The 14,263-nt window shown below is 34.6% G+C and overlaps 1 protein-coding gene across 1 annotated transcript in view; it reads left to right on the top strand.

Moving 5' to 3' along the window:
• The window catches only part of COL25A1 (collagen type XXV alpha 1 chain), a 450,359-nt gene that overhangs the window by 310,097 nt on the left and 125,999 nt on the right, over positions 1 to 14,263 (top strand). The window lies entirely within an intron of this gene.

Genomic DNA, 14,263 nt, shown 5'->3' with positions numbered 1-14,263 from the left:
AGTGAACAATTTGCAAATCCTTATATTAAAACAACAATAACATAATAGCAGAAAGCTTGAGAGTTGAGCCTTTAACTGAAAATTCTATTAATGACCACAGATGTGTTAAAATAAAACTCCAACCTGAGGCATATTCTTGACAAGGAATTCTGGGGAATAATGCCAGCCAGTTTATATACCCACTGAGTTTTCTTTCAGTGTTTTTAATGCAGTGACCTTCACAATAAAATAATTATTCATTCTATTTTATAAAGTAAAGGGAAGATTTCATTTGCCCATAGTCTTGTACTCATTGCTTCTATCAACTGAAGTAGTCTTCTGTTTACTTTTGTACATGATTTATGTATCTGGATATATACCTTTCAGTCTTTTCAGGCCAATGTACACCATTTCACATTTTTCTTAAAAATGAGTGAAGGAGGTAACCTGGGTGGCTCAGTCAGTTAAGCGTCTGACCTCAGCTCAGGTGATGATCTCGCAGTTTGTGGGTTCAAGTCCTGCGTCGGACTCTGGGCAGACAGCTCAGAGTCTGGAGCCTGCTTCAGATTCTGTGTCTCCCTCTCACTGCCCCTTCCCTACTCACATTCTGTCTTTGTCTCTCTTTCTCTCAAAAATAAATATAAAGAAATGAATGGAATGGAAGATTTTAAATAAAAGAGAATACATGCATATATATTTAACATTATTCCATTTATATTTTTTGTTTGAATTTTTATAAATGCTTGCAAGTATTTTCTAGATAAATTAAAGAATTCCTTGACACTGTAATGATCTTCTCTCAAGTACAAAACTAAACATATTTTATTCTTTTTGTCTTGCACATTAATTTTCACTTGAATTCAAATGTAAGAGTCTTATGCTTATTAATCCATATAATATGGAGCTGTGGTTTGCATTTATGCTTGCAACTGAAGTATATAATAAAATGTGGAGGGCAAAATAGATTTGGGGTTGATGACTTTCAATATTATATAAGGAAGAGGAAGTATGCCTTTAGGTAAATATATTAAAATCTGTATTTGAAATGGACAAATATTGAACATACTGCAGTTGGTAAATCTATGAATAATGAGCATATTGCAAATAGGAAATACAGAAACGTATCAGCAATTTGCACTAACAAAATCCAACACAATCCCCACCATTCTTTTTCCATCACTTCCAAATGCAGAATTATAGTTGCAACAAAAAATGTTAGTGAAATGGATTCACCAAATAGAAATCAAGAAAATATGAAACAGCAGGTTTTTAATGGTGCATCAGGATTCGCAGAAGGGACTAGAATACAGGACTGTGTTTTTTATTTTTCCCTTCAGAATGGGGGGGTGGGGGTGGGAATAATGGCTTATGCATTGACAGATCTTGTGTAGGGAGAACAGGTCCTGTAGGTCTGAATGAGATGGGTCTCTGGAAAGTCATTTAGTGCCAGACAGCAGCATCCTTTCATAAGCATACCTTGCACTAATGTGTCCAGCAGCTCCTTGTAGCAGACATAGCCTGTAAATCACAAGTGGCCAACAGGACTGGCTTTGTAGAAAAATAATGTCAGTATGGTGACTTTGGAGGGAGTCAGGAAGCTTTGATATTCATCTCTTAGAAGTCAGTTAAGTTTTGTTTGAAAAATGTTAATATTCAGAGAAACCTTTACTGATCACTAGTTTTTTAAAGCTTTTTCCCAAATAAGCTTTTGAATGATTTCATACACACGAATAATAAAGATAGTAGTAAGAAGAAGAAGAAAAATAATAGCAATAATAATAATGTAACATTATTGTTTTCATAGTCCCATATACCAAGAAAACTGGGCAGTTTTATTGTGCTTTATTAGTGAGTCTAGCATGAATCTGTTAGTCAAGGAACCTCAGTGGTGGAAAAGGTGGTATCAAAATCCTCCAATGTAGCGTTCCAGAATATCAAAGAAATAGTAACATAGGATATTCTTTCCAGGAGAGGAACTTTAGTTACCTGCAGACCTGAAAGGATTCATTAGAATTAAGAATGAAGGTAGAGAAATGATGGTAAGAGAGTAAGAGGAGAAGGAAATTGACGTGGCACAGTGTCGATGCTGTTTTGGCTTGAAGCCTGTGTGGTGTGATGTGATGTGAAATAGAGAAACTAACTATAACCCTAGGAAGTGCAGGGGAGCAACAGGTAGTAATTCCTGCTTGTTCCTATGTCTTCAGAAGACCTTATCAGCTTGAGCTTTCTGAGTTTATTGGCAGGTAAGAAAAAAGGCTGAATGAGACACCACCAAATTTTTAATTAAGATGACGTTCCATTGTATGTTGTTGGTTTTTAAATTTCTTCATTCCTTGGACCTTTTATCAGGCTTATTTTCAGAAGCTGAGTTAATCTATTTATCTAGACTATTAAAATTGTGGCCCAACCTCAAAATATCTCATCCAAGTCTTGAGCCCATTGTGACTTACAGGAGGTCATTATATTGTGAGATTTCCGGAATGGCTGAAGGGAAATTCTCTGGCTAGTGAGGTAGGAAGTACGGAATGAGGCGTGTGACTCAGGGAGCCATGTCCAAATGCAGAGCACACCAGAGAATCTTATAAAACATGCCTAGTACTAAGTTGCATAGGCTGTGTTATCTTGTCTTTTTCAAGGTTTATAAGTTGTTTCTCTCATTAAGAATTAGCAAACACTTGCCTTGTACGGAGCCAATCAATTAAAATATCACACGGTATATCACTCTATATGTAGGTGCTGTATATATATCAATTTTCATTTAGGAATTATTCTGTCTATAAAGATATTTTACATAAATATACAGCATGTATGAATATTTACTTAAAATTACAGTTGCTTATACTGTCTTTATGAACTATAGATTATTATTTACATATATAAGATCTAAATACATTCAAATGTGAACTTACTCTTTTTTATACTCTTCTATACTCTAATTCCTATTTAAAAAGATACGTAATGGCCAACAGACACATGAAAAGATGCTCAGCATCGTTAATCCTCAGGGAAATGCAAATCAAAACCAAAATGAGATAATCACTTCGCACCAGTTAGAATTGCTAGCATCAAAAAGACAAGAAATAACAAGTGTTGGCGAGGATGTTGACAAAATGGAATCCTTACACGGTGTTGGTGGGAATTTAAATTGGTGCAAGCACTGTGGAAAATAGTATGGAGGTTCCTCAAAAAATTAGAAATAAAAATACCAGATGATTCAGTAATTCTACTACTGGATATTTACCCAAAGAAAACAAAAATGGCAAATCAAAAAGATTTGTGCACCCCTATGCTTATTGTGGCATTATTTATGGTCGCTGAGATATGGAAGTAACCTAAGTGTTCATCAATAGATGAATGGATAAAAAAGATATGGTATATATACACAACATATTACTCAGCCATAAGAAAGAATGAAATCTTGCCATCTTTGACAACATTGATAGAGGGTCTCATACTAAGTGAAATAAGTTAGAGACAGAAAAATACCATATGATTACACTTATATGTGGAATCTAAAAAACAAGATAAATGAGCAAATAACAGCAAAAAACAAGTAGACTCTTAAATACAGAGAACAAACTGGTGGTGGCCAGAGTTGGAGAGGCAGGGGGCATTGAGGGGATGTGTAAAATAGATAAAGAGGATTAAGAAAGTACAGACTTCCAGTTATAAAATGAATAAGTCACAGAGATGAAAAGTATGACATCAAGAATACAGTCAATAATCTTGTAGAAAGAAAAAGAAAGAGAGAGAAAGAAAGAAAGAGAGAGAGAAGAAAGAAAGAAAGAAAGAAAGAAAGAAAGAAAGAAAGAAAGAAAGAAAGAAAGAAAGAGAAAAGAAAGAAAGAAAGAAAGAAAGAAAGAAAGAAAGAAAGAAAGAAAGAAAGAAAGAAAGAAAAAAAGAAAGAAAGAAAAGAAAGAAAGAAAGAAAGAGAAAGGGAGGGAGGGATGGAGAGTGGAGGAAGGAAGGAAGGAAGGAAGGAAGGGAGGGAGGAAGGGAAGGAGGGAGGGAAGAAGGAAGGGACAAAGGGAGAAAGGAAGAAAGAGAAAGGGAAAGAAACAATAGGCAACCTGTGAAATTTGATTGGATTAAATTGCTTTATCTTTCTAGTTTGCCTTTCGATTCAGTGTGGCATTGCAGAATTGCTTAAAGAAAATATAAATTAACTTTTAATAATTTTATGCTTAATTTTTCTTCCTGAATGTTTTAGCCTGCAAGGAAAACTGTTCTCAGTGTTCCTTTACACAGTAAGATGGAAACCATCATGGTGGCCATTCTTGACTATCACATTGAAATTTGGCTCTAACAATGTTTTGTAGTAGAATCTACTTTAATCAGTAGATTTTTCACTTAATACTAATTAATTGATTAATTTTTAGAAAAATACTTACTTTGACTTGAATATCAGAAAAGTGTGACACCTAGTTCAGAACTCAGTGCCTTTTCTTAGCTATCTTACTTCTTTATATTTCTTAGTGGTTGAAGAAGTCATAAGGTTCTAGAATTCCAGTACCAGGATTCCCTATTAGAGATATCAACTTTTTTTGATATGAAAGGAACTCATACACATTCTTTGCATTTAAAATAAGTTATTGTCACACCTTGTAACTTTTCAGTCCTGATTCTTCCTTCCTTTCACTTTATTTTTTATCCCACTAAACTGTTCTTTGAGAAAGTAAACATTGGAAAGATTGTAAATCATTAGTATAGTTTTATCAGATGTTCGAAAATCGGAAACTATTTTGTTTTTATTAGCATAGCTATTATCCATCATATGGTAAGGAGCTGCTAGCTACAACTTAACCATTTTTATTGATTTTTTAAAACATTTCTTTGATAGTATGTCTTTGTTGTTTAAAGAATTTATAATCTATATAGCAATCAGTGTAACTTTGGCGATGAACACAATAGTGAGTAATATTTGAACTTTTAACTGTATGCTTTTCTTAACTGCCAAGTATGGAACAACTATATTTAAATTGAGAACTTCACACTCTACACTCACCACTTTCATTTTCTGCTATAGATAAACATACATTATTTCAACTTTGACTAAGTGAAGTTTCCAAAGAAACTTCAATGTTGGGAAATTCCAGCATATAATATTATAAAGCTTTTTTAATAAAGCTATTTTATTGCCCTTTTTTTTTTTTTTGCTTAGTACAAAATTACTTCTCAGTCTTAGAAACTTTTGTTTAGTAGGCTTTCATAATTATTCAATAATACTAAAAAAGGAAATTAATTTTGAGGAGTTACAGGAAGAGGGGACTATCTGGAGATCTATTAGACGTTTTGGATTTGTTCAGAAAATTAATGTAGAGATTTACAACTTCACCCTTCACACTTACACTTTTAGGCAGAAAAGTCAAACAAAATTGAAATAGAGAAAGCTTTTGCTATGTCACCAGCACAATGTCAGACGTTAATGCTGTAACTCTATACTGGTCTGTGGTATTACTTCCACTTTGGAGCCCTGTCTTTCTAATAAAATGTGTCAGAGAAGAATGCAAAATTTGAGTCATGGTATCTACCCAAAATTTTATATAGTAACTGTTATAATAACTCAGGATTTTTAGAATGTGTCAAATCAAATGACATGTGCCAACAGTGTTGTAGTTTGAGAAACTGTCACAATTTATACGGGATTTCTTTTTAAGGTAGAGACTAACACCCTTGGTTGTAGCAGGGGAAAAGAATTCAATGTCTTTATTTTTCCTTGGTTTTGAAATGTATCCACTATTTTGTGCAACCTTCCCTCTATGTTTTGAATTAATAGTTCTCATGAGGCAGATGAGAGGCTACAAACTGGTACCTTGTGGACTGGTTTCTGAGAGAGAGAAATATTATTTGTTTTTCCCAAATTGGTTGCTAACATTTTGGTATTGGGCAATTTAATATAAAATTGTTAAATTATTTTTAATTGAAGTGTAGTTGACATACAATGTTATATTAATTGCAAGTGTATCACATAATATTTGACATTTGTATACATTATGAAATGCCCACCATGAAGTGTAGTTGCAATCTGTTACTACATGAAATGATTACAATATTATTTTTTTAGTCCTCTTGGAAAATTGGAAGATCTATAACCAGTAGGTACACATTCCTTTATAATTTCAGTTGGCTGAAGCTTAATTGAGCCTGTCTTGCTTTTGATGGACGATGCGATCCTCATTACATACAGTGACACTCAGCCTACTTCATTTATTTACATATATTGTTGTCCTTGTTGGCACTGGAGTTTGCATACCTGAATTAGATATTAAGATTATTGGAGTGCCTGGGTGGCCCAAGAGCATCTGACTCTTGATTTTGGCTCAAGTCATGATCCCAGAGTCATGCGATCGAGCCTTGTGTCGGGCTCCACACTAACAGCATAGAGTCTGCTTAGGATTGTCTCTCTCTCTCTCTCTCTCCCTCTTCCCCTGTCCCTTGCTTGCTGTCTCTCTCTCTCAAAAAAGTTATTTTGTCTCCAATATTATGATGACAAACTCCATCAAAGTATGCAGGCACACAGGTAACAAAACAACTAATGACATTTATTTTCTAGGAAGGAGGCTACATTATTCCCTTTAAGTTATATACCACCGGTTTTTAAATAACATAGAATTCTTCTTACATTGGTGATTGTCAATATATGGTACTATAGAGTTTTTTATTTAGTAACCAATCTGTTCAAAGGTTAAAATTAGTACTAGTTCATCTTGCCACTTGCCACAACATGGATGGACTTAGAGAGTATTATGCTAAATGAAATAAGTCAGACAGAGAAAGACAAATACCATATGACTTTATATATATGTGGGATTTAAAAAACAAAACAAATAAATAAACAGACAAACAGAAAGCAGAATCAGATCTATAAATACAGAGATTAAACTGATGGTAGCCAGAGATGGGGGCAAATGGCTGAAAAGAAGTAGGGGAATACAAACATCCAGTTATAGGATGAATAAGTCATGTGAGTAAAAGGTACAGCATAAGGAATAGTCAATGGTATTGTAATAGGATTGTATGATGACAGATGGTAGCTACAACTGTGTACATAGCATAAGTATAAAGTTGAATCATTATGTTGTATGTCTGAAACTAATGTAACATTGTGTGTCAATTGTACTTAAACGAAAAAAAAATTAGTACTAGTTCAAGATTGGTAGTTTTTTTCATCAAGATGTCAATATAATTTATGCTATCTTTAAGAATTTTGTTGAGGGGCACCTGGGTGGCTCAGTCAGTTGAATGTCCTCCTTTGGCTCAGGTCAGGGTCTCACAGTTCATGAGTTCAAGCCCCGGGTTGGGCTCTCTGCCATCAGCTAGGAGCATGCTTCAGATCCTCTGTCCTCCTCTCTTTCTGCCCCTCCTCTTCTTGTTCTCCCCCTCTCTCTTCGCTTTTCCCCCTCTCAAAAATAAATAAAACATTTAAAAAAAAAAGGAATTATTTTGGGGGCACCTGGGTGGCTCAGTCGGTTAGGCATCCAACTTCAGCTCAGGTCATGATCTCATGGTTAATGAGTTCCAGCCCGGCCTTGGGCTCTGTGCTGACATCTAGGAGCCTGGAGCCTGCTTTGGATTCTGTGTCTCCCTCTTTCTCTGCTCCTCCCCCACTCATGCTCTGTCTCTCTCTCTCTCTCTCTCTCTCTCTCTCTCTCAAAAGTACATAAACATTAAAAAATAAAATTAAAAACATTTTTGTTGAAATAAGAACTGAATAACAGAAATTCTTAAAAATTATCCCAGTTGTATATAATATAGTAATTAAATAATATGCAAATAATAGTAAAAAGATACATTTTAGGCTTTAGTTTTATATGTTTAAAATTAGAAACAACTCAGACTTTAAAGACTAGAACTTTAGTCACTTCTTTGAGGAAAAATCTGGCCCCAAACTTCAGAATTTCCTTTTGGTTTTTTAAAAGTATACGCGTTGGTTTATTACTTAAGATGAATGATATAGCTTAGACATCTATATATGTTGTAGCTGAAATTGTAGATATTTATAATCATAATATAAAATTAGCTTCATATGTGTTTTTATTGGACCCAAATAATTTCCCTTATAATACTAGTTAGTAAACTTCTAAAAACATTCTTTAATGCCCTGTACATGTTTTCTGGGTCTTTGTCATTGTGTTTGCAGAGCTGGTTTATTGGAAACATCCCCTTATAGAATTTCTAACAAAATAGTCTTGCTGGATCACCAATAAAAGACAAGTTTGTGGATTGCTTGGAATTGTCCTTTATAATTATGCTAAAAAATCTTAAGAAAAAGAACTAATTAGGGCTAGTATTATTTGATTTTTTTCCCTGTGTCCTCCTTTATATAAAATTAAATTGAAACCTGATTTTTTCTGAGTGTAACAAATATGCAATTTGAGGGTGTGGCCCAAAAGATTTTTTTAAAATACCATTAAAAGGGTCCTATAAGGTAGATTATATTTCCTTTTATAGAAAAGGGTTGTACATATTTGAAACATTTTTTTCTAATAGTGTTTTAACTGTTGGATAATACAGGAACTAAGAATTCATTTTTGTAAGAATTAAAAATCTTTTGGCACTGCCAGAAAGGGTTTCTAGATAAACCTTGATCTATTTTAAAAAGGTGCTGAGGAGGAAAACTATATGGGTAAGAGATTTCTCTTGCTGCTGCATCAAGTTTTCTCTTATAACTACAAAATAAACCCATTTCAAAGCCAACCAATTGCCTAAAAACTCTTGCAGGGTATGATAAGCTCATGGTTCTTAAGTTTTATTCAAACACATCCAGCGGTAGGGAGCTCACTCTTAGAAAGCAGATTAATAATTACAGACAAGTCTGAATATTGGAAGACAGACTAATAATTACAGACAGTACTAAGTAACACAAAGTATTTATTCAACGAGTATTTATTGTTCCTCCTTTTGAATCAACATCTGCTGTCCTCTACTTCCTCTACCTTTTGTTTTAGTCCTGCCTTCTGAACTAATTCTTCCTCCACATGACAGTTCAGGGATTTTATAGAAACAATGAATGAAGTTTAAGATTAAAATGAACCCCAAAGCCCTTCTCATCCAAACTTTCATTTTGCTACATCCCTCAACAAGTAATGATCCAGCATAAGTTTGAATACGCCTTGTGGTGGTGAAGGTGGTTATGTTCCACATGCAGTTCTGAATCCATTTAAAGTAGCTCTTAGGGCCGCCTGGGTGGCTCAATAGGTTAAGTGTCTGACTCTTGGTTTTGGCTCAGGTCATGACTTCACAGTTCCTGGGATTGAGCCCCGCATCAGGCTCTGCACTGACAGCATGGAGCCTGCTTGATACTCTCTCTCTCTGCTCATTCTCTCTCTCTCTCTCTCCTTTCTGTCTCTCTCTCTCAAAATAAATAAACTTTAAAGTAGCTCTTATAAGGACACCTGGGTGGTTCTGTCGGTTAAGTGTCCAACTTCAGCTCAAGTCATGATCTCAGATCAAGCCCTCCATTGGGCTCTCTGCTGTCAGCATAGAGCCTGCTTCAGATCCTGTGTCCCCCCCCTTCTCTCTGCCCCTTTCCTACTTGCACAACTATGAGCTCTCTCTCTCTCTATCAAAAATAAATAAACATTAAATAGATAAATAGATAGATGATAGATAAATAGATAGATAGATGATAGATAGATAGATAAATAGCTCTTCTATCCCATCTCATCTTCCCCTGCTCCAGTCCCAGCTCCTTCATCCATTCCTCATGTGACAATTGGGTGCTTTCTTACTATCTTGGTTGTTCTCTGCATATGCTCCTCTCTCTCTTCTCCTTAAAGGGTAATGTCCAGAAATTAAACACATTAATGCAGCTGGACTAAGTGGGATATAGCGTCTCTTCTTCTGTTTATGTTAATGTAGCCTGGAGTTAGACTGGCCTTAAACAACATTAGCAGTTGTGTTTTATACTGATGCATACGTTTATTATCAGCTTAAATTCTAAAGTGTTCTTTCTCTCTGTAACTAACCTTTAGCTCTTCAATTGTGTTTTTACATAGTTTGTTTACTGGATCCAAATACTAGTCCTTACTTTTATTTCCATATTACTAGTATACTGTAATTCTGCCATCCAAGAAATATTAAATTTCTGTAGTCTGATTCTACCATCTAACAAATATTACATTTCTTCTTCTGTCCCATTTTCTGGAGATCTGAGACATAGATGTAAAAACAGATATACATACATAGAGGGAAATTATTCTTAGACCCAAAGTTAGAGAATAATCTAAATCACTGATACAGATGTTAAATGTTGAATGAATCAGGACTGAGAAAACGACCTATATGACTACTTAAACACCATTATGTAGGTAAATTGTCCAGCTCGTTATAAATTCATTGTTTTTATTGGTTTTTGTTTCAGGTTTCTCAGTTTAGTTTCTAAGGGTAATGTAAGAGACCCGGACAAACTTCTTGCTGTAATCTGGTTATAGATGTGCATCCATCTATTAACAGTCAATTTTAGAAAGGAAATAAAGTAGGAGCACCTAGGTGGCTCAGTTGGTTAAGCAGCTGACTTTTGATTTCAGTTCAGGTCATGATCTCATAGTTCCTGAGTTCAAGCCCCACTTCAAGTTCTATACTGTTAGTGCAGAGTCTGCTTGGGATTCTCTCTATTCTCTCCCTCAGCCTCTCTTTGTCTCTCTCTCTCTCAAAAGTGACTAAACATTTAAAAAAGGAAACAAAGAAAATATTTTTAAGGTTTTTAAATATTTATTTATTTTTGAGAGAGAAACAGAGTGCAAGTGGGGGAGGACAGAGAGAGAGAGGAAGACACAGAATCCGAAGCAGGCTCCAGTCTCTGAGCTGTCTGCACCAAGCCCAACACGGGGCTCGAACTCACGAACCATGACATCGTGACTGGAGCTGAAGTCAGATGCTTAACTGACTGAGCCACCAGGCTCTCCTAAGGAAAATATTTTTAAACAACAACTCTAGGGTTTTTGGCAAAATTTCTCCAACAATCCTGTTAATGAACTATTCTAGTCTTGACTTAAGTCAATAGAATTTTACCAGTCTGTCTATATTTTGCACAATTTATCTTCTTCCTCATTTTTTCTTCTATTACTTCTATTTTTTTCTCAGTTCCTAAAAAAAACTTATGTGAATGGTTTGATAATTTTTGTGGCAAGTCTGCAGTATTTTGAAAGTAATTATTCAGGTTAAGACAGTCTAAGAAAGTCATTTCTTCAGAAAGATTTAGATTCCCAAAGTTTTCACTTACATTCTCTTAACTTTTCTTGGTGTTTTATACTAACATGTATGCATATACATACATACATATATATACATACATATACATGTATATATAACTTAAACATTGTATGTATATATGTATGTGTGTGTGTGTATGTATTTCTGTTTGATAGAGAACTCGAATTGACTGCTATTGCTTTCTTGTATCAACTATCATTTTACTCTTAGTTGACCAAAGTAGGGGGAAAAAGGTCTTTCTTTTATTTTTTTTTTTCTGATTCTAACTAAAAATACTCTTCTTACCTTTGGTATTTTTTTTCCCCAAACTCAGGGGAAGCTTAGTGCTCCTGACACAAATTTAAATGCTCCATGCCGCTTTCCTGTATTAATCCTATGACTTCTACTTCTTTTTTCCTTTTTATCCTTACATTAGTTATGTTCATCATAACAAAGGAAATCTTACAAAGGATAGGAGAGTAGAAGGGAAATTAAGGGCCTACTAATTCACAAATTGGATAATGATGCCTTGGAAAAGCTGATGCTGGTAGTTCCTTTGAAAATATTTTTTTCTTAGTCACTTCTTTTGTGCCATTTTCCCAACATTTAACAATTTCCCCATTTTATAAGTCAGAAAATATGGATAATTGTACTATTAATATTTTGTGAAGCTTCATGCCAGTTCTAGAAAATGATAAATTATTCTTCCACACTTTTGTGTTCCATAATTACTAATATCCCTTATCACATAAGAAGAAAGGTTGATGGTGCCTTATGTGTAAATAAGTAATTTAATTTAATAATGATATGATTGGCATACTTCTTGTAATTTTTTAACCACATATGGGAATCATAAAAGTTGTAGCTGATGAAGTGGCAGAACTGGTTACTCATCTGAGTAAACCAGATGCCACCTGGTTTTTAAAACGTAAACTTTGTTCCTTGTGGGTGCTGAAATTGGAGACCCAATGAAGAAAAAAATAAGGCCTATGAAATATGTTTGCATTTTGGAGCCCGGGCTGTTGCTTTCAGATCTTCTAAGACATCAGAGAAATATTTTGCCTTGGCCTTACTTATGTGTGATATCATCACTTCATGTGCTCAAAAAAAGAACGCAGTTCTTTTTACTTTTTTCTTTACTGGCAAATAAGGCAAACATTTCATTTAGTGTTTATTACATTAAAAGATCATGTTTCACTTTGAATTAGTTCTTGTAATTGTTGGAAGAAAAATGTTGCTTCTGTCCTATATGCCAAATTTCTTTGATAACTGGAATATTAAGTACATTTAAATAAAGAAAGAATTGACACTACCAGAAAAGAAAGAATTGACACTACCAGAAATTTCAGCTACATCTTATTTTGAGCCTTCATTTTCAGTAACTTTCTGAGACAAGTTAATCTTTACTCTTAACATTTTGGGCCAACTTATTATTATTGAAATATTTGAAATTAGGAGATATAAAAAGAAATTTGAGTTAAAAAAAGAGTTTGAATATGATCAGTGTAGATGTTTCAAGTAAATTATATGTGCAAATAAATACTACTTTTCAAAATTAAATGATAAGCATTATAGTACATTACAACTTAGTATTAAAAGTGTACTGCATTCCATTAAATAACATTATCATCAACTACAACCAGGAAATTAAAACCAAAAAGTACAAAGTTCATATTATGATTTTCAATATCCATATCATTATAAAGTTTAGATGTAATTTCACAGATGTCAGGAAATTCTATTCCAAGATTCCCAAAGAACCCATCACTTTTGCATAGATTATAACAGCCTCTTTCATTAGCAGCTCAAATCACAGGACTCCTCCCAGATGGACCCCTCACTATGGGATGCAGCTCTTCCTTTTCAAAAAAGAATTCACCTTGTTCTGTTCTTCCTCTTAGAGGTCCTGAATAACAATCACCTTTGGAAGGTTTTATGATTTAAGAGCAGTGCTCTGAATTACATGTGATGGAGGCAATGAGAACTTGTCATCCTTTCTTCAAATGCTAATACAATAAGATAAAGCTCCTTGAACAGACTAACTGTATTATTTCTTTTCTGAAGCAAAGCTTTTCTATATTTGTCTTGTTTCTAATTCAGCATTCAAAAGCACTAGATCAGAGACCTTTAACTGGTAGTCTGTGGGCCAAATCCTCCCTTCAAATATGTTTTTGTTTGGACTATAATTTTTTAAGTAAATTTGAATTGGTTATGAATACTTAATATTGGAAACATTCATTTAAAAAAAAAAAAACCTCTTGGATTTCTTGCTTCTCTTGAAGCACATGAAGATGTAGCAGCCCCAAGTTTGCCTTCCCCTGAGGCAGTATCACTGGAGTCCTCATTGTTTCCTTTTTAGCCCTGACTTGGCTCCTGTTCAGCCAAATCTACCTGCTTCCTTCTGTCATAAACTTTGTTATTTTATCTATATTACTGGCCTAGTGCTTATAGTCATTTGAGTTTAGTCTATATGCAAAAGTGACATCAAATATAAAGATAGCTATAGGGCATGTAGACATGTTCTAAATTGCAGTCACTATTTTAGCCCAGTATGGAAAGCTGCAAATTTCAGAGATGCTTTCAAACCACAGACGAGTTTTACATAATTGAAGGCCCTTGGGAAAACACTAAAAATGTAGGATGCAGACCAAAGAGAGATAATAGAGACAGGACCAATTATAAAGTATCTAGAGTAAATTAGTGGAGGAAGATATCTAAAGTAGTACTACTCCAAGTAACATTACTCTCTGGTGAACTTGCATAAGTACTCTATTGGCTTTTGGGGGGGCTAAGGCTATTTTGAAGAGCTCCATTATCTCAGAGGGCTATCAGACATTTGCTGTGGGCTCAAATTTATTTATAGGAGATGGTGACCTTCAGAGGTAGAGTAGGAAATACAAGGGTAACTCTCCCATTAGAGCTGAGCCCCATGGGACTGTCACCAGCTCTTTCATAGGCTGGTGTCCAGACATCTACCTCTTCCATGGGAAGAAGAGAGGATACCATCCAGGGAGCATACCAAAGATTTTTTAGAGTCAACTCAATCTAATATCAAACAAAGGAAGTTTAGGAAATACTATTAACTCAGACA

Source organism: Crocuta crocuta, unplaced genomic scaffold (assembly GCF_008692635.1).
Source record: "Crocuta crocuta isolate KB4526 unplaced genomic scaffold, BGI_CrCroc_1.0 scaffold587, whole genome shotgun sequence".
NCBI classification, from domain to species: Eukaryota; Metazoa; Chordata; class Mammalia; order Carnivora; family Hyaenidae; genus Crocuta; species Crocuta crocuta.
This window is presented reverse-complemented; position numbering and strand designations above follow the sequence as displayed.